Source organism: Caretta caretta, chromosome 12 (genome assembly GCF_965140235.1).
Source record: "Caretta caretta isolate rCarCar2 chromosome 12, rCarCar1.hap1, whole genome shotgun sequence".
NCBI lineage: Eukaryota > Metazoa > Chordata > Testudines > Cheloniidae > Caretta > Caretta caretta.
In genome coordinates, this window is record NC_134217.1 from 40,090,500 (window position 1) to 40,111,328 (window position 20,829).

Sequence of the window (20,829 nt, forward strand, 5' to 3'; positions counted from 1 at the left end):
GACTTGCCATGAGTCTAGCTGTAATTACTGGTTACATCTTTTGGCCTGAGCGTTAAATGACCTTGTTTTGCTGAGAGATGGGCAGGGTAGAGAGGACTCTTAAAATGACCCTGTGGGCAGTTTAACAGATGAGAAGCTGTGTCCCGTTTTTGTCATGTCATTGCTAGAGAGAGCCCGGAAATACTGTTTGCTTTCTTATGTCTGACTCCTCGTCTTACAGTTACATGTCGGCCCCTTTTCACTTGCACTGGGTGGGGACATGAAATGTAAGCCATTTGTCCCAGTACAATTTTAATAATGAGCCCTTTACACTATTCACCCTGAAGGATCCCAGTGCTCTTTACGAATTAGATCTAGAATATAAGACTCCTTTGCCCATTACAGAAATCAGTCACCTCTGGGGTGAGATGTGGTCACTGTTTTTAACATACAGGTGAACAAAATATGTGTGGTTTTTGTTTGATTTTAGCAAAATTCTGGACCAAAGCTAGGCTGGCTGTGCGCCCGGGCTATCCGCTAGTCCCTGTGGGGCCACTGGATCTGGTTTTATTTAAAGGGGAAGCAGAGGAGAATGGGAGTCCAGACTTCATGTAGCTAAACCTTGGTCGTCCAAGCCTGGTTCACGTCCCCCTGTGGTTTCAGGGAAGTGAGGCTTTGTACTACTGTGTATAGTTCTGAGCTGGCTAGGTTTACATACCAGGGGCCATCATTTACCCCTTTGCACCTGCCTGTCACCTCCTCCCAGTTAGCCACTAGGCATTTCCCTCATTCGGTACCACATACTATATATCCTACCAACCACACTCAGCCACGATGTAAGCGGTTGCAGTATATATTGAAGTCTAAATCCTCATTTGCAGTCACTGGGAGCTGCAGTTGCTTACCCCAGCTCTGAAATTGGCCCTGAGCCTCTAGTTGATGCCTGGCTAGAGGCTGACTTTCCATCAAAGTCTCCCTAGGGCCTTTTGAATGTTCTGCTGAGTTTGCAAGATGTCTGACTCCGAATGTACAGGGAGACAGAGATGTTTGCCTCTGGATATTGTCCTGATCATTCTTCTAGTGTGAGTCCAAACAGCTGTCCCCATCTCTCACGCACTGCCCCTTTGCCCAGACTTTCAATCTGTTTTTTCCGTAGCCTGGCTGGAAGTTTCTGAGTACTGGAAGGGAGACTGTCCCATCTGCTTATGCCTGTCCTTTGAGCAGCCCCTGTGCTAATGGGCCTGAACTAAGAGATGGCTTTGTTTGTTGATACTTACTGGTATTTCCAGTCTGTCCCATTTCTAACAAACTATTTCCAATGGCAAAGTGCAGCAGCGTACTACTGTAGTTGTCAGGAAGTGACCAAGATGGGAAGTACGGGTGCTGCTTTGAATGCATATCTCCATAGATAAACTCACTGAGGTGCCAGGAGTTTAATATCGTTATTACGTGGAAGCAGCCAGGCTGAGCAGCATGACTTTATAGTCCATGGCTGTGCTGTCCGCCAGGTGCTAGTCACCTGATGAGCTCAGAGGCTCTCACTATGCACCTGTTCTGCTGGAAACAGCAGTGGCTTTGGCAGAGACCAAGAGAAAGTGTGTGTATGTCCTAAATTAACAATATAATTTAACTCCTGCCTGCCTGCAGTGACACACTGAAAGCCTCAACTAATGCTTGTTCCTGGGCTGACGTGATGGAGCTTGTGTGCTGGGTGCACGTTTGTTTAATCATGTATATCACCAGAAAGTATTTCAGTGAAACATGCTTAAAGTAGAAAAGTCGCAGATCCCCGTCCCTCCCCCCTGACTGAATCAAAGGGAAACACGCTTAGCTTTGTTTATACGCGATGAAAAGAGGGATCTGGTTAGCTGATGAGGCTTCCCGACTGCCATGTCTCTCTCCCAGAGATCAGGACTCTGACTCAGAGGCCAAGACTCCTGGGTTCCAACCCTGGTTCTGCCACCTCGGCAAGTCACTCAACTTCTTTGCGCCTTAGGTCCCCCCTTTTGTGAAAGGGGGATAAAAATATTTACTTCCCTCCCTCACTGGAGGGTTAAGAGCCATAATTAACAGGTGCTGAGGACTTTGAGATCCATGTACTTAAGCCAAAAAGAAAAGGAAGTCAGGCAAGGGCAAAGTAATGAAAAAAGGCAGATAGGTAAGAGTTAAAGAACAATAAACATGGCAATCAGATACGGGTTGAAGAATGAAGCCCACACAACGTAGGAAAGGAGGTTGCTTCCCATCCGTCTCCATTTATTTATGTATTTGATTTTGATTGATAAATCCATCCGTAAGCTCCCATCCTAGCTCTGGGCACTGCTAGATGTTTTGATATTGAAAAACATTTGGTCATATGGAAAATGACCAAATGTCATATAACGGCCTGCTCATCCCACTCTAGGAAATAAACACTTAAAGCAGCTATAACAGTGTAATAAACGCTTGCAGATTCTCTGCTTCGATTCAGGGCAAGGACCTCTCCTATATAGAAAACAAAGTGCTCTTCGGTGGTGCTATACAAATAGTAATGATGCTGCTATAGAAATGTGACTCCTGGCCATTGTAGGGACATCAGGCTGTGCTGGGAGACGTGTCCCTTATGTACATTGTACACTACTTTGGAGAGCATGCAGAGGGTTAAGGATGAGTTTGGTGGAGTCAGCAGGGCTGGCAGTGACTAACTGTGGGGTGTGCTAATGAGAAGCTGCAATGGTTAGGCCCACAATGATCCTCGGATCCTCTGTTTCCCTGTGAGAAGGTGATCCTTCTGATTGGGGGTAGGCTTGCTATCGGGGCTGTCCGCGAGGCAGTCACACTTCAGCTGTGCCGTATGCATAACCAGAACCATTCTGTCCTCACTCTTTTCCACAAGCAGCAAAAAGAGGCTGCATGTGCCAAGTAAATTATTCTTTTCTTAGCTGTACAAAGTGTTACAAGGTCATTGCCTTGTCCTGCTTGTGTTCGGCCATCTCATCCTCAGGAAGCAAGACGACAGACTTTCTTTGAGCCATTTGTTCCAGATACCATGCATAGCTGGCCTCATTAAATGCGAGGGAGGTTGTGTTGTTTTCTGTTAAATATTCACCCTTCAGACACCTTTGTGCTTCTGGCTGAAGGGAAGGACGCAAACAGAACTTAGAGACGTCTCTCAAAGATGAAATACTATCTCGTCCACCACAGATGGTATAGAGGGAAGGCTATGCGGTGTGTGTTAGTGTTGGAGGGTGGGGGAACATTTCCACTTTGCAGTCTGGTAACTGTGTAATATTGCAGCAAGGGGACTGATGTAATTTGCAAAGTTGGTTTCTGGCATGCCCTGAAGATCAATAATCTACTTAGCTGAAATTTTGCTGCATCTCTTTGTCCGTTCTTTTTTTTTTTCCCCCTTTCCCTTCATTAGAGTGTTGGATTCCATTCGTACATACGGCTCCATCAATAGGATTTCTTTGTAACCCCAGTGATTATCTCTAGTCCTCTCTGCTCTGAGCAGGAAGAGTCTGAGAAGAGCAGTTCAGGGTTGGGATTGTTGCTGGTTGACTCTTTGTATCACTTCCCTGCCAATGCCGGCTGTTTATCGATGCACGCCACCTAGATTTCCCTCTCGGAATCAACTCCCCAGCTCTTGGTTTCTTCATCGCTGTTGGCCCAGGGCTGTTCACACAGTGCTCCCAGAATGTTGCTGGAGAGCCAAGGCACCGCATTACATCTCTGTCCTGGACATGGTGCTGAAGAGTGAAGTGGTACCTCGGATGGCAAAGGCCAAAATAACAGGTTTTGCTTTGATAGTTTTCATTTCTCCCCATATTAAATGCTCAGCAAATGTGGCTTAGCTCATTAACCTGGCGACCCCAGTGAATGAGTCACCAAAGCCCCCCTGAAGTGCTGTGGTGTGATGGGAATGCAAAGGTAAAGAAGATTTCCGGCAGGCGTACTCTGAGAGGAACCTAGGTGCTTCAGGCAGTGCTGGTTCAGTAGGTGGAGCTTTCCCTCTGAGGTGGTCCTGAACAGGGACCCAGCAGGGTGCTGGGGTGCAGTGTGAAACAAGAAAATAAGGTCCTGACTCCTTTTAGTATTTAAGCACCCTTAGGCACTTCTGTGAACAAGGTATATAAACCCAGGTGTCATGGCTAAGTCTGGCTCCCTGAATGTCTTCTGCACTTCTGATTTGACACTGTATTCTTCGCTTCCTCTCCTAAGCAGTTGTGTAGTATTGTAAATGTTGTTAAACTGCTGCCACATACCATCTGAGAAGTGGCCTCATTTCAGTGGTTGGTAAAGCGTTCCCTAGACATCCCTCGCCAGGAGTTGTGAGGGTTCATGTTTCTTTGAGATCCTCGGAGGAGAGTTGTGGGGCTTAGAGTTGTAGACTTGCCGGTTCTGATTATTAGAATGGATCGGTTTCTGGTCCTTTGTGACAGCAGCCACTCTGAACCTGTTGCTGCTCTAGACAAGCTAGGCCATCACCACCATCATAGCCATGGCCACTTGCACAAGAAGGAGTCACTGAATGATTATCTGCCCATTGTGCCTGTGGGGTTGAGTCAGGCCTGGGCTAGACACATGTGCAGTGCTAATTCAATGCTCAGTTTAACCAGAGAGGTGAAGAGGAAGAGGATGTCTATCCTGGCCTTCTAACCCCCCACTAACGCTTCCTCTTTTGACTTGGGTGCTTCTATCCTACTTTTCTTTGGTCCTGCATCTGTGACCTTTGCTCACCCGAGGGCTTTGGCTTCCCCTGTGGCATGGGTACTGCATGCAGGAAAGGGTTACTTTTTTCCACCATTGAATATTTCAGTTTGCTTTGTTCTGTGCAATGCATATTTCATACACTGTAGCTTCCCAGCTGGCACAAGCCTGTAAACCCTGTAAGCGTGACGGGTATTCTCTCTCTCTCTCTCTCTCTCTCTCTCTTTATTTATTTGGGGGTGGGGGGTTGTTGTTTTTTTTGTTTTTTTTCCAAATTGCTCACTTACACGAGAGCCAGCCCCCAGTCCCTAACAATAGGGGTCTATCAATAGATAAATGGCTTCACAGCTGTATATAATGCTACACTCTAACCAGGGCTTTTATGGCAAGTAATTTTCTTATGATGAGGCTGCAAAGAGAGCTACGCGGGACGTATGGGTTGCAAGGAGCTGGCAGCCGGAGGACGCTGCAGCAGCGGGGCTTTGCTTCTCCCCTTTTTCAAGATCGTAATTATCTCGTTGCTTATCCATATGCAAGATGTCGTTCTGGACGAGAAACAGCGCTGCTCTGGCCATTCCTCCCCACATAGTCGCCAGTGTCTCCTGGCCCCTCCTCCTGGTCCCCCCTTCAGGTCTCTGCCATCTGTTAGGAGCATGCTGACTGCTGCCTACACCTACATATAGGCACAGAAGAGGAGCTGCAGGGTTGTGGGTCCTTGCCAGACACCAGGTAACACATCCCATCATCAGGAGCTGCCCCCTCTGCCTTCACTATGTCAGCGTGTACAAGAGGTGTGTCTCTTGTTTGTATTGATCTAAAACAGAGCTGGGCTTTGGATCCGGCTGGAAGCGGCCAGCACCACGTCCCTGTGGCCCCATGGGGGAGGGGGGAGGCAGAGGGCTCCGTGCGCTGCCCTCCCCTCCAGGCACTGCCCCCCGCAGCTCCCATTGGCCGGGAATGGGGAACTGCGGCCAATGGGAGCTTTGGGGGAGGTACTCGCAGGGGAGGGCAGCGCACGGACCCCTCTGCCCCCCCCTCCCTCCAGGGGCCTCAGGGATGTGGTGCCGGCCGCTTCCGGGAGCAGCGCAGGGCCAGGGCAGGCAGGGAGCCTGTCTTAGCCCCGCTGCACGCCGGTGCCACCCCAACCCCCTGCCCTGAGCCCCCGGCTGCACCCCAACCTCCTGCCCTGAGCCCCCTGCCGCACTCCACACTCCCTCCTTCACCCCAACCCCCTTCCCTGAGCCCCCGGCTGCACACCACACCCCCTTCTGCACCCTGCACTCCCTCATGCACCCCAACTCTACATTCACAGCCCTGCATGCAGTTTCCTCACCCAGATGTGGCCCTGGGGCCAAAAAGTGTGCCCACCCCTGATCTAAGATCTTCACGGAGTCAGGGGAAGAGCTGCTTGGTTACCAAGGTATATGACACCCCCTATGAAGAGCTCACCTGTGAAGAGTACAGGCAGGCTTCCTTGCAGGGCTGCCCATCAAGGACCCAATCCTGTAAGACACTGAGAGCCTGAGCACCCTTAATGCCAGTCCAGGTGATGGTGCTCAGCACCTTGCAGTATTGAGCCTCCGATAAGAGTATGGTCAGAAAAGTTACTTTGCATGATTGGTTCTGTCTGTCTCTCCAGGTGTTTACGTGGCCCATGGGAGAATAGTGTCTGGCTCTGCTCTGTTGGTATGGTCAGTCGCATCTCTTGCCTTTTCTGACAAAAATAAGTTCTTGCTCCTTCTCTCTCCAGCTAGCCCTGCAGATCCAACCCAGCTCTGGGAGAGGGAGCTGGGGTCTCTCCTGATTTCCACAACAGTGTAAATTACATTCTGAATGCAGATTCCAGATTCCTGGTGTTGAGGTGTGTAATGGAAGGGTCTCTGGGAGAGTTTGCTGCACTGACCACTAGAAACAACATTTTTACACTTCTAAACTGCGCAGCTTTGGTCAGGAATCATTGAGTGGAAATCACACCTGGAGCCGCGCAATGCCCGCAATTGTCCGGTCACTGTACAAAGGGTAACAGCGCTTTAAAAGACCCCCTGTCCTCTCCAGCATGCCCAGGATGTCTAGTGCTACACACATTCAAGAGGGAAGACAAGCCCTCTGAGATTGCTGATTTCTTTAAGGGGCCTCAGTTTACAAAGCCATAAACCGTTTTTCTAAATGAATGTTAAAAATAAAATTGGCTGTTTATACTTTAAGACAGAGGGGAGTTGCCATCCCATCTGGGGAGAAGATATTGTCAGGCCATATATTTTACTATCCTGAAAGCTGGCCAGTTTGTTCTCCTTTCTAGCTGCCCTGGGACACATTTTCGACATATGTGCAGTGCTTTTCTTTTATTAAACATTGCACTTACTGAGAATGGGGGAAATGTATTTTTCCTTCTCTAGGGAGTTCCCTGTTATGGATAGAAGGGGAGGCCAAACTTTTCCGTATGGGGATGAGTTATAGTTTGGAGGGGACAGCCATTTTCTGTATGTTTCAGCAAAGGACACCAGTCTGTTCCTTGAAGCATGGGGGTCTCTTGCTGTGGGTGAAAGGGGGGAGCAGTCTTTTCCTGTGTAGATGGACACGTCATGCTGCAGGTTGAAAGCAGAGGCCTCTTCCCGTGAGGGAGTGATTTCATGGGTGGGTGGAAAGAAGAGAAGCCTCTTTCTGGGAAAGATGGTCCTGTGATGATGGCAGCTTGCAAGGCTCCTTTACACTAGAAAGAAGAATGTACATGATCTCCATGCGGGGAGATCCTGCATTCGTCTGCTCAGCTGCAATTGGGCAGAGTTGCAAAACTCCCAGTAGCAGCTCTATTAAGATGCAGTAGGTTTGTAAGCTTGCAAGCACCTGTGTGGATAGTTTTCAGAGTAGCAGCCGTGTTAGTCTGTATCCGCAAAAAGAAAAGGAGGACTTGTGGCACCTTAGAGACTAACAAATTTATTTGAGCATAAGTTTTCGTGAGCTACAGCTCACTTCATCGGATCCATGCAGTGGAAAATACAGTGGGGAGATTTATATACACAGAGAACATGAAACAATGGGTGTTACCATACACACTGTAACAAGAGTGACCAGGTAAGGTGAGCTATTACCAGCAGGAGAGCGGGGGGGGGGGGAAGGGGGAACCTTTTGTAGTGATTATCAAGGTGGACCATTTCCAGTAGTTGACAAGAACGTCTGAGGAACGGTGGGGGGTGGGAATAAACATGGGGAAATAGTTTTACTTTGTGTAATGACCCATCCACTCCCAGTCTTTATTCAAGCCTAAGTTAATTGTATCCAGTTTGCAAATTAATTCCAATTCAGCAGTCGTTCGCTGGATTCTGTTTTTGAAGGTTTTTTGTTGAAGAATTGCCACTTTTAGGTCTGTAATCAAGTGACCAAAGAGATTGAAGTGTTCTCCGACTGGTTTTTGAATGTTATAATTCTTGACGTCTGATTTGTGTCCATTTATTCTTTTATGTAGAGACTGTCCAGTTTGGCCAATGTACATGGCAGAGGGGCACCGCTGGCACATGATGGCACATATCACATTGGTAGATGTGCAGGTGAACGAGCCTCTGATAGTGTGGCCGATGTGATTAGTCCCTATGATGGTGTCCCCTGAATAGATATGTGGACACAGTTGGCAACGGGCTTTGTTGCAAGGATAGGTTCCTGGGTTAGTGTTTTTGTTGTGTGGTTGCTGGTGAGTATTTAATCTATGCATCTATACTCTTATCCCAGCAGAAGAATCTGTCCTATCTTGGGGCCTCTCCTTCTGCCCCTCCACCCCCACGAACATGATACGGTTCTGTGGTGACCTAAAATCCTATTTTCGACGTCTCCAACTCAAGGAATATTTCCAACACACCTCTGAACAACATACTAACTCACAGAGACCTTCCTACCAAGACTACAAAAAGAAGGATTCTAGGTGGACTCCTCCTGAAAGTCGAAACAACAGACGGGACTTCTACATAGAGTGCTTCCGCCGATGTGCACGGGCTGAAATTGTGGAAAAGGAGCATCACTAGCCCCATAACCTCAGCCGTGCAGAATACACTGCCATCCACAGCCTCAGAAACTCTGACATCATAATCAAAAAGGCTGACAAAGGAGGTGCTGTTGTCATCATGAATAGGTCGGAATATGAACAAGAGGTTGCTAGGCGGCTCTCCAACACCACTTTCTACAAGCCATTACTCTCTGATCCCATTGAAGGTTACCAAAAGAAACTACAGCATTTGCTCAAGAAACTCCCTGAAAAAGCACAAGAACAAATCCGCACAGACACACCCCTGGAACCCCGACCTGGGGTATTCTGTCTGCTACCCAAGATCCATAAACCTGGAAATCCTGGATGCCCCATCATCTCAGGCATTGGCACCCTGACAGCAGGATTGTCTGGCTATGTAGACTCCCTCCTTAGGCCCTACGCTACCAGCACTCCCAGCTATCTTCGAGACACCACTGACTTCCTGAGGAAACTACAATCCATCGGTGATCTTCCTGAAAACACCATCCTGGCCACTATGGATGCAGAAGCCCTCTACACCAACATTCCACACAAAGGTGGACTACAAGCCATCAGGAACAGTGTCCCTGATAATGTCACGGCAAACCTGGTGGCTGAACTTTGTGACTTTGTCCTCACCCATAACTATTTCACATTTGGGGACAATGTATACCTTCAAATCAGTGGCACTGCTATGGGTAACCTTATGGCCCCACAGCATGCCAACATTTTTATGGCTGACTTAGAACAATGCTTCCTCAGCTCTCGTTCCCTAATGCTCCTACTCGTGCAACATTGATGACATCTTCATCATCTGGACCCAAGGAAAAGAAGCCCTTAAGGAATTCTACCATGATTTCAACAATTTCCATCCCACCATCAACCTCAGCCTGGACCAGTCCACACAAGAGATCCACTTCCTGGACACTACAGTGCTAATAAGCGATGGTCACATACTATACTGGAAACCTACTGACCGCTATGCCTACCTACATGCCTCCAGCTTTCATCCAGACCGCACCACACGATCCATTGTCTACAGCCAAGCTCTACGATACAATCACATTTGCTCCAACCCCTCAGACAGAGACAAACACCTACAAGATCTCTATCAAGCGTTCTTACAACTACTGTACCCACCTGCTGAAGTGAAGAAGCAGATTGACAGAGCCAGAAGAGTACCCAGAAGTTACCTGCTACAGGACAGGCCCAACAAAGAAAATAACAGAACGCCACTAGCCATCACCTTCAGCCCCCAACTAAAACCTCTCCAACGCATCATCAAGGATCTACAACCTATCCTGAAGGACGGCCCATCACTCTCACAGATCTTGTGAGACAGACCAGTCCTCGCTTACAGACAGCCCCCAAACTTGAAGCAAATACTCACCAGCAACCACACACCACACAACAAAAACACTAACCCAGGAACCTATCCTTGCAACAAAGCCCGTTGCCAACTGTGTCCACATATCTATTCAGGGGACACCATCATAGGGACTAATCACATCAGCCACACTATCAGAGGCTCGTTCACCTGCATATCTACCAATGTGATATGTGCCAGCAGTGCCCCTCTGCCATGTACATTGGCCAAACTGGACAGTCTCTACGTAAAAGAATAAATGGACACAAATCAGACGTCAAGAATTATAACATTCAAAAACCAGTCGGAGAACACTTCAGTCTCTTTGGTCACTCGATTACAGACCTAAAAGTGACAGGTTTCAGAGTAGCAGCTGTGTTAGTCTGTATTCGCAAAAAGAAAAGGAGGACTTATGGCACCTTAGAGACTAACCAATTGCAATTCTTCAAGAAAAAATCTTCAAAAACAGACTCCAAGGAGAGACTGCTGAATTGGAATTAATTTGCAAACTGGATACAATTTAACTTAGGCTTGAATAAAGATTGGGAGTGGATGGGTCATTACACAAAGTAAAACTATTTCCCCATGTTTATTCCCACCCCCACCCCCACCCCCAGCTGTTCCTCAGACATTCTTGTCAACTGCTGGAAATGGCCCACCTTGATTATCACTACAAAAGGTTGTTCCTCCCCCCGCTCTCCTGCTGGTAATAGCTCACCTTACCTGATCACTCTCCTTACAGGTTTCAGAGTAGCAGCCGTGTATGGTACCAACAGTGTGTATGGTAACACCCATTGTTTCATGTTCTCTGTGTATATAAATCTCCCCACTGTATTTTCCACTGAATGCATCCGATGAAGTGAGCTGTAGCTCACGAAAGCTCATGCTCAAATACATTTGTTAGTCTCTAAGGTGCCACAAGTCCGCCTTTTCTTTTTGTGTGGATAGCGTTCTTTGAGGTAATGTTTTTTAACTGAAACACCTTCCCAGCCTGCCGCTTGCACGGTATTTCTGATAATGAAAGCCAGTGGGAGCTGCAAACCCATCACTGTTCGGAGATCTTTAGGCATTTTTAAAGAATATTGTTTGCTGGGCATCGTTTGTGATGTGTTGCATGTGGCTGTTGCACTAGGCTGGACGTCCCCTCTGCTATTGGGGTGCAAAAGACAGGCTGGGAGTCAACTAGAGTGGGAGCTAGTCCCCGGCTCACTGGTTGGTGGAGCAAGAGAACGAAGTTTGGTTATGGGACAGGAGTTAGAAGTCTGGAAAGAGGGAGGAAATGTGTAAGAAACTCCACTTGCTGTAGTTGTCCTTTATTCTGTTAAGGAGGAATGACCTGTAGAACATGGGCCTTGGCTCAGATTATTTACTGTATCCCTGAAATTCCCTGCTAGCACAATCAGCATTGTGCGGTGTGAGGATATCCCAGAGCACATTGGTCCTTGCTGGTGTTATGGGGGTTACGCTCTATGTCACTGAGCTTTCAATGCATCTCTCCAACGATTCCCAGCCATTTTTCAGACCCTGCAGGAGTCCCCTTGTGCTACAACATAAACATTTCCTGTCTGAGAGAGAACCTGTTTTTCATCGCTGCTGGTGACTAGTCTCTAGACACAGACTTTAAGAACAGGATTTTCAGTGTAGGTACGGAATTTCTTGCACAACCTCCTATCATTGCAAAACGTACTTGGCGTTTTGCAATGATATTGATGGCTGGTGTGACACCAGCTTCTATTTGAGACCTCATGTGGTGCTCTATGGTGCAGTAAAGTGTACTTGCCAAACCCAAGAGAGCCCTGTAACCCCTCTGCACCCCCTTGCCAGTTGGCAGTAAGAGATTCTTGGATCACAGATTGATCCTTGCTGGAGTTAGGGGGTAATGCTCGAGGCCACTGAGGGGTTAATGCAGCTCTCAAACAATTCTCATCCCTTGTGATCTGAGACCCATTCAGAAAAATCAGACTGCAGATTTGCTTGTTTAAAGTTTCTCTCGTCAGCGTTGTAAGTGAATTTAGTGCGAGTGAAAGGGAGGGGCTGTTAGCACTGGCTTGGGTAGGCAGACAGTTAGTGCAAGAAGAAGTAACTTGAAGTGCTTGCATTTAACTTCCTGTGAGCAAGGCAGGAGAAAGAGAGTCCTTGGGATGGATTTGAGCGAGGACCAGATGGTGACTTGGTGAATTGGGATCAGGACGGCATTCTGGTTGGTAGACGAGGAAAAAATCCTCAAGAATGAGGAAGGGAGCTGAGCGGGCATTGAGGCTGGGGTCTGGAAGTGGGTGGAACATGACCTGAGCTGTGCATTCTTGAAGGTGGGCTGGGATGAGACTTGTCAAACTCACGCTTGTGACATATAGCTCAGATTGCAGAGGTCGGTTTACACATTGACCTGTGGGGCCACCACCTGCAGCATATCCTTTCTGTCCACCTAAACTTCTCAGTAAGGCTTCTGAAAAGCAAACAGTGGCAGGATGTTAATTGATTCTCTGCCTGGGTCTCAGAGAGACTGGCTGCCTGCCCCCAGCACAGAATCAAAACAGGCATTGGAAGTGCACCTCAGAAATATCTCTCTAATGAACAGTGCGCGGGAAGCGGAAAGATGTGCTGACATCTCGCCTCATTTATTATTTTCTGAAGACTGCGAACAAGCAAGACAGCACTATGGAGCTGTTGGCATTTCTGGAATAATGTTACACTTCTCAGTTATGGTGTTAATGTAGATCAAGAAGTTTTTTGTCCATAACGTAATTGCAAAGATGATTGACCTTTCTCCGTCTTGGTTGTTTACTGTGGTTCTTGCGAGATCATCTGGTGTGAATCAGTGCAGTAACTTTTAAAGATCAGTATCACTGGAAAACATACATTTGCTTTTGTGTTTCAAACATAGTAGCAATTGCTGTAAGTACAGGGTTCGTTTTTAAGTGAAAATGTTGCAAGTCAGTCTTGCTTTTGCCCCTTTGCTTTTAAATTTATAACCTTCCAAGATGAAAAATAAATTGATTGTGTTATTCCCAGTCCTTTTACGAAGAGTTAACATGGCAAAAACAGATGTGAAATGTGGCTTTGTAGATTAGTCTGGGCTTTGGGGTTTTTTGCTCTATGTTCTCTCCCTAAGGAGCAGAAATCTGCCTTCCTCCAGCAAGAAGAAAATTGTACTGTGTCTAAATTGCCTCCTGCTTGCATTCTGCAGGATGCTGCAGGACTCAATGCTCACAGAAAAGATAATGCATGCACAAAACATGGAACTTAATGGGGAATGTTTAATTATGAATGTATCTGTGAAACCTGATTGCCTAGGAGACTGGTAATATGCTAGCGAACCTTTTACCGCTAGGACATTAGCTGAAATCTGGCCCAGGTAGATAGTGATTAAAAGGTGCTGTCTGGTAGCTGGTTTCTGCAAATGAGTTAATGGTCTCAGACCCCTTTGTAGAGGGCAGGAGCCTGCATCCCAAAACCACAGCTGGCACCCTCGGCGAGAGGCTGGTGATTGAAAGTGCCATGCACTCCGTCCTCTCTTTCTACAGATGGCATTTTCAGGCAGAGCTCATGGGTTCAGCCTGCCCCTTGCACAGGGTGAGGTTGGCTTTCCACTCCTTCGGCCATCCAGTAGATGCTGGGAATGAAGATTCATCGAGCTGGCTATCTGTGCGAAGGGAAACAGGAGGCTAGTACCTCCTTGGTCTGGGCTTACGTTGGGCTGTCTGTATAGCTAGGCTGGGGAGGGGTCATTAGGTGGTAGCTAGGGGTTACAGTAAGGGTTTAATGTATTAGTAGCACGCTGCTCTGCAGTCACCCTTGACTCTGGGAATCTTCAGATTAGATAATGCCCTTTCGAGGGGTTGGAGAATGTCTGCAGAGGCGCCGAATGTATGGAAGCTCTTCGGAAAGGATTGAAGTGTGGAGCAACATGGTAAATGAGGCTTTGCATAAACTCTGCCTGCTGTCGGGAGCTTTGCTGTGGGTGTGGCAAGAGGAGGTGGGTGACAGGGAGAAAGTCATTGAAATAAAATGTCAAGCTCTAAAACTATGCCTTAGGGGCAAACATTGCTCTGCAGGTGTAGAAATCGAGCTGAGCGTGCAGAAGCGGCCACGGAAATAGAAGCAGCCGTTGGCTAGTGAGCTCCCAGTACTGAAGACTTCTTATAGCTCCTCTGGGTGGTATTATGGGCCAAATGCAGCTCTTTTCTGCCATGGCATATGGTTAATTAGTTTTCTGTGTGATACAGTGCATAGAGACCGCTCTGTAGCCAGTATTGTACAGCCATACCATGTACAGTATGTACAAAGGGTCTGAGTTAAATTTTTTGCTCTGTTACAAATAGTTTTTTCCCCCGTGGTCTAATGTTTTAAAAAAATTATTAGTTGTGAGAGTGTTAGTAAAATGACTGTTGCCTATAGCACATGTCCTAGTTTTTGTCTCCTTATTAGACACTTAAAAAAAGGTAGGATTGCTTAATGATTACTTGGTTCAAAATAATTTACTTACAAATGTAATGTGAGGAAACACCCCAAGCCCGGTTAGCCAGCACATTATAATACTGATTGTGGAAATGGGAATATATTGTTAAGAATCATTTTTTTCAAATTTAAATGATCTTGCTGCTTTTTTTCATGTTCTGTCAGTGATCGTGGAGGGCACAGCTGGTACATTTATGACATATGTCCCACTAGAAAACATCGGCATTATCACTGTCTTCAGTTACTGTGTGCTGAGATGATGTTGCCTTCTGTGCACAGTGTCTGAGTTTGAATCTCTGCAGGTCCTAATTAGCATAGGCAGATTCTCTCGTAACTCAGGTTTCTCTTCAAGGTCACTATTTGGTAGCACTCTGTGTTGCGTGACACTCATCACACTGTAATGATAGAGGAACTTGTCTATAATTACTTCTTATCTAGTGAAATACTCAATTTCCAGTGAAAGAAAAGGAAAGTCCAGAACTGATTCAGTGCAGTGCACTATAGAGATGGTAATGCTGGTTGCAGTGATTTTTTTCCTGTGGGTGGGGAAGTCTCTCGTCTGTGTAAGATGTTCCCACTGTGGTCTGTTGTTAATGAGAAGCATCCGCTTGAACACTGGTCCCATCATGCTTTCATTAAAGTCTGTGTCCGTGAGCGAAACATGTTTATGTTGTGTTTGAGGCCTGAATATTTTGAGATCAGTGAGCTAGGCCAGGAAGCAAGGAGGAAGTAGGATGTTGACCATCTCACTTACATAGGACTGTATTGCTACAAGAAATTTTCGAGGGACCTGCAGCTACAGCCCAGACCACACTTACACAGAGCTCACCTCACAAACATATGCAGCAATGCTGGTGAAGACAAACTGACGTGCGACTGAATCCGGGAAGTGCCGAGCCGGAGGTGCAGCGTCCTGGATGAGGAAACCAGGGGGTTGATGCTGAGAGGTAGAGGGGCGGGGGATGGTATGTATGGAGCGGCATGGAGAGGAGGGTAGGAAACCAGGGTGACATGAACTGGGAGGAGGAGGAGATGGGAGTGCACATGGTGTAAGCTCAGTGGTTTTGGTTTGAGGGCTGCAGCAGCGGGTGCACGGTAGGGTGTGAAGGGAGATCCATGGCACTGGGCACATAGAGAAGAAGCAGGTGGTGTGGAAGAGAGGCAGAGGAGAAAGGACAGGAGACTAGGGGCACCAAGAAGGACAGGGGAGGCAGATTCTTTATCCATGTGGAATGCCTAAAATGTTCTAGATGTGAAGCGCTTCAAGCTTTGGAAGTAGAAAGAAGCTTTCCTCTCACCCCTCCCATCCCCCTCCACTGCTCACCCCTCCTCCTTCCCCCCCACCCAGGTGTAACACATGCATACCTACTGCCTCTGGCCATCGTAAAGGGTTCCGGAGGGGATTGCTGCTGTCACAGGCCTCACAAGATCTCTTGGAGCTGGCCTTTCCCCGTGAGAAGATTTTACGAGGCCTATCAAACAGGACTTCCCCGCCTGAGGACTGTGGGCCGTATGCATCCGGCATCCGGCGCTCGTTTGGAAAAAGGGTGCCAGTAGACCCTTGGTGAGGGGTGGCTGGAGGGCGTCAGCGGGACTGCACTGAAACACACGTTCAACTTTTGCGCTTTGTGTGAAAAGCTTGTCTTTGTGTTGGTACTGTGCAATGCCCCTTTGCTCCATAGTGCAAGGCTACCTCTGATGAAAGGTCTGCCTCCATTAACGTCCACTATAAACTCCTCTCCGGTGGCTCCCTACAGAGAGGGGCAGCATGCATCAGGATTTGCAGGAAAACAAATGGCCACTCTGAGCAAATCAAAGGGCTACTTGTCAAGTAGGAACTCCCACCTATTTACAAGCCGCTGTTGCTTCCGGCTAATGAAGAGGTAAAATGGAAGCATTGAAAATACGCATTTTATAATCACCCTGATTTATTCTGTCAGAGGATTTATTACAACCTTTTATTTTCATGTGTGGAAAATGTAATCTTATCTAGTGCGTCGGCGGGTCCAGTTCAATTTGCTGAATCCGGTTTACAGTGGAAAACTATCAAACGCCAGCCTTCTAGAGCACGCTGTCTGAATGTTAAAGTTGCTAGAATACAAAGCAGTTGAAACGTGCATTAAAATATGGCACTTGGAGAATAGGATATCTATGCAATTAGCAATCTGATGCTTTCAGCAGCTGCGTGTAACTTAGATCCAGTGTATCAACAAAGGATACCTTTGAGATTTGACAGAGTGAGGAGCTAGCTAGCTAGCTGTATGATGCTGCGGTGAAAGCCCGGAATTTGAAACATGTAGCAGAGTGTTCGGCTTGGTGTGTGCCTGTGATTTGAGCCTGTGTGGAAGGTGAGCAATTGTAACTGATAAGTGCTTTGAACCCTGAATTTTAATTTATGCTGTTTTCCAGCAACATGAGCTGCCGGCACTCAAGTGGTTTGCATCCTCTTTGGACACTGGGGAGCAGTGCCAGTGACATTCCGAGTTCAGCAAGCAAAATCCTATTAAGATAACGTCACGGCCTTTCTGTTTTACTGTTTGCAAGCCAGCCATAACATCATTAAATTACACAACAGGGAGGTGCCTGCTGCCAAGGAGCTCTGCTCTAGATAAGATGTGGCTTGAGCCTCTGCCAGAGTTTGAGTTGATATGACAAGAAATTTGGAGCTTGTTCAAGGTTTGATTCATGCAAGGAGGAGCAGCGTGCAGGTAAATACCACGCTGGATTCTTCACCCATGCAGCTAAAGATACATGCCCTCCCTTCCTTTAGGGACATGGCAAGTGTTCTGCAAAGACCTTTTATAAGGACAGGTGAAAAAGCCCGGGCACATTCCTGCACTGCAATGCAGCACAGCTTATTCTTTGTAGAGTGCTGGACGGGTTGTGCCTAAAGAGGTTGCTGTTGCCTGATTTACATCAATCTTTGTTTCAACATCTAAGAAAAGAAAACATCAAATCAAGTAGGAGCTGCAGAATAACCAAATGCAGCTACTAGTGAGTTCAAAAGTCATTCTCAATGTCTCCTGTATCCACCTTTCTGGAACTGAGGGGCAACCTTTCAGATGAAGGACTTGAGTTCAGGGGCTCAGACCATTAATTAAATGCATGTACATGGGGGATAATATATATTCTGTCTTTTAGATTTTTAGCTGAGATGTAGCTTCAAGTGCTTAGATCCAGTTGAAACTCACACTGGTTTTACTGGAGCACGTGTGCTGAGAAATGATTATTTTTAAAGCCAAAGTGATGCTTCTTTGGCATCATTTGTAAGAAGCTGTGTTATCCAATGGTTAGAGCCTGTGACTGAAGTGAAAAGAGCTCTACTCTGGGCTGAGTCACTGAATCACTTTGAACAACTTGCTTTGTCGTCTGATGCCACAACTTTACCAGTAGGAAAATGGAGTGAAGAGAGCCCTTCTTGGAAAACTGCACATGGCCTCTAAGCTGGGCTTTCCCAGGGAAATGAGTTACCAAAGGTGGTTAAGAAAAGGTCTTTCTGGTGTTTTGAAGTGGAAAACCTTTGTTACCATTTGACAGTTTTGTGGAGGTGCTAAGCCTGGCACGCTGCGGGTTTCAGACTGTATTTTATTTCTTTGGGCACAATGCCCAGAAAGCTCCAACGCTGTTTGTGGAGCACACCTTTTGGAGCCGCAGCCACGGAGTCACTGCGAGGCAGGGCCCTCGGTGCATCAGAGCAGCCCCACCCGTGAGAACTGACTTCAGTATCTTGTCTGTGTTGCAAGAGCTACAGTACCTAAGTGATTTGAAAAACTTCCTTTATGGCTGTTCATGATGAGGATCCTCAGGATTAGGCTGTATATGAGCAGAGCCCACGACAACCTCTGTCACTGCACTTGTTGTCTCTTATGCATCTGCATCCTCCCAGTTATAGAGCTATATACGTTTTAGGGACAGCTGCGTTACCATTCTGGCTCAGACCAGTGTCCCGTCTTGTCTGGCGAACTTCCTGTGATTCTTCAGATTCATGGGATCATCATTTTACAGTCGTAGCTTCAGAACTTGCTGATGCGGGTTTGAAGAATGCTGAGGTGTCTCTGTAGCCTTTGCATTCTAGAGAAGCTGGAAGGACACCTGCCACTCTCTCGAATACATCGGGTTTCATTTTCTCATGTCCCATTTCACAAAAATGAAAGGTGTCACACTGAGAGCTCTGCAAAGTGAAGTCTTTTAATTATCCACACAGCAGGCAGCAGTGCAAGCTTCCCCCATGCTACCTTCCCTCATCCAATATTGTGCTTCACACCTGACCTGGCGGGACCCCAATGGAGTGTGGTGGAGTACAGTTTCCATTCCTGGCCTTTCTGAAGAAATTGGATACAGAGTTGTGCCGATGGTGATAGAGGTGCTGGTGCTGTGGATACTAAAATGAAACCCATCAGCTCGTTCACCAAGCAGCTGTCAGACGGTAATGCCTTTTTGTCTCTGGCAATCCAGGCTAGGGTTGAGTAAGTGAAGACCCCCCTGGCCGTTTACCAGAAAAGCTTAGGTTTTGGTCTTGCTTTATTTTCTCCCAGCGCACAAGTCGGTCAGCAGCTCTGACCTGACATATCCAACGGTGTATTTTGCAGGGTGCTCCTGGAATATATTTCTCTGGATCTGGTGTTACCTTAATTATACCAGGGTTACAGTCTTTTGGAGGACGCGGCCAAGCGTCCCGTGACAGGTCGAAAGAGAAGGTTCTGCTGCCTTCCCCAGGAGGGCAGGAGTTCGCTTTTTTCCCATGCCAGGCAACAGGTTGCTGGAAGTGCCAAGTGGCCCAGCTGGTGTCTGGTGTCCTCTGCAGCTGTCATTTCAAAGGCTGAGCCATCCACCAACCCACAAAATTATCCCAGCTAAGCTGGCTGCTGTCACTGCTAGACACACAGACTGGTTGGCAACAGCTCTCTAATGGCCAACTCAGGCTATCTTCTCTTGTCATCTTTATTTCCCCCCATCAAAGGCTCCATACTAGACAGGAACTGCCTTGCCAACTCCGGAAGGTTGGGTGTGAGTCTTTGCAGTGCACACTCGTGGTGATCTTGGAGGCATCGGAAAGGGTAGCTCGAGAGCAATGCATGACACCTGCCCTTGCAGGAAATGTGACACAAGCAGCAAGAGCCTTTTCTTCTTGCCAAGGAACCTCCCTCCCCACATTCATACTCAATGCACAGACTTCTCTGCAGACATGGATCAGCTGTGCAGCACACTGACAGGGAGAAGCTGTCATGCTCACACTCGAAGGGCTCCTCAAATTATGTCCCAGAGAAACCATTCACGCTGCTGCACTGCTTCTGTGACTGGCTCCCGCAGCAAGGAAGGCTGGGCCAGGCATTTCAGATGCACCATTAGATAAAAGGAAATGTATGAACACAGGTCACAAGAAGTTAGAAGGCACGACTGATGGCATGGTGTAGGAGACTGCCCGTAATGCTAGGTGAGAGGCATCGCAGGAAAAATGCTTGTCAAGCCAAGAGAGCTTGCTCTCCGCTGGAGAATTGAGGGCCAAGCTCAGCTGGCCCAGAGAGATACAAATAGTCTCCAACAGGGAAAGAATCCTACTACTGAATGTGTGTTAAGCACGTTTCCTCCTTGGGGGACGGTTAAGGAGAACAAATCTATAATAGATATATACGAACCTCTCTTCCAGGAGAGAGGATTACCTTTAGATTTGGCATTTTAATTTACAAAGTCTGAGAACTGTGAATAAAGTTTGCCACCTCCTGAAGTAACTGTTCATCCCTCCTGTATTTATGTTTCCATGTAGCTCTGTATGTCAGAGCAGAACAGGGTATCCATCTTCCAGTCACGTCTCTGAACCTAGAAATCATCACAGTAGTGGAGCAGACAGTTAATCCATGTCAGACGCTCTTTGTTCAGGTTAGAGGAAGGGAATGTGGGACTAGTGGTGAGGAGTTAGGGTCATAAATTCTTATCCCTTCTCAGACATGTGGCACCTGTGTGATGCAGGCAACTCAGCCGTATTGCTGCGGGAAGAGCAGGGGCCTGGGCTTTCTGAGTAGCAAAAGTAAAACACCTAAGAGGAAACCCATTTTTGAATTCGGTTTACAGCATAAATAGCCCATGAAACTGGCTGCTGCAGCATGTTATTGAGGCAAATAATTTAACGAGTAAAAAACAGAAAAAGATCTGAACAGAATAATAATTGCTTTAAACTAGGTGGTCCCAGTGGTCCCATATGGCCCTTGAATATATAAATCTAGGTATGGTAAAAAATGCAAAGGTCATCAGCCTTTCTGCATCAGAAGTACGGTCATCTCCATCAGGAAGTCATTTCCCTGCTGAGATGTTGTTTCACAATTGGCCAGATGCATTAAGGAGGTGT

The 20,829-nt window shown here is 47.2% G+C and overlaps 1 protein-coding gene across 2 annotated transcripts in view; it reads left to right on the forward strand.

Moving 5' to 3' along the window:
* The window catches only part of ACSF3 (acyl-CoA synthetase family member 3), a 108,926-nt gene that overhangs the window by 42,497 nt on the left and 45,600 nt on the right, over positions 1-20,829 (forward strand). The gene's annotated exons all lie outside the window — the stretch shown is intronic.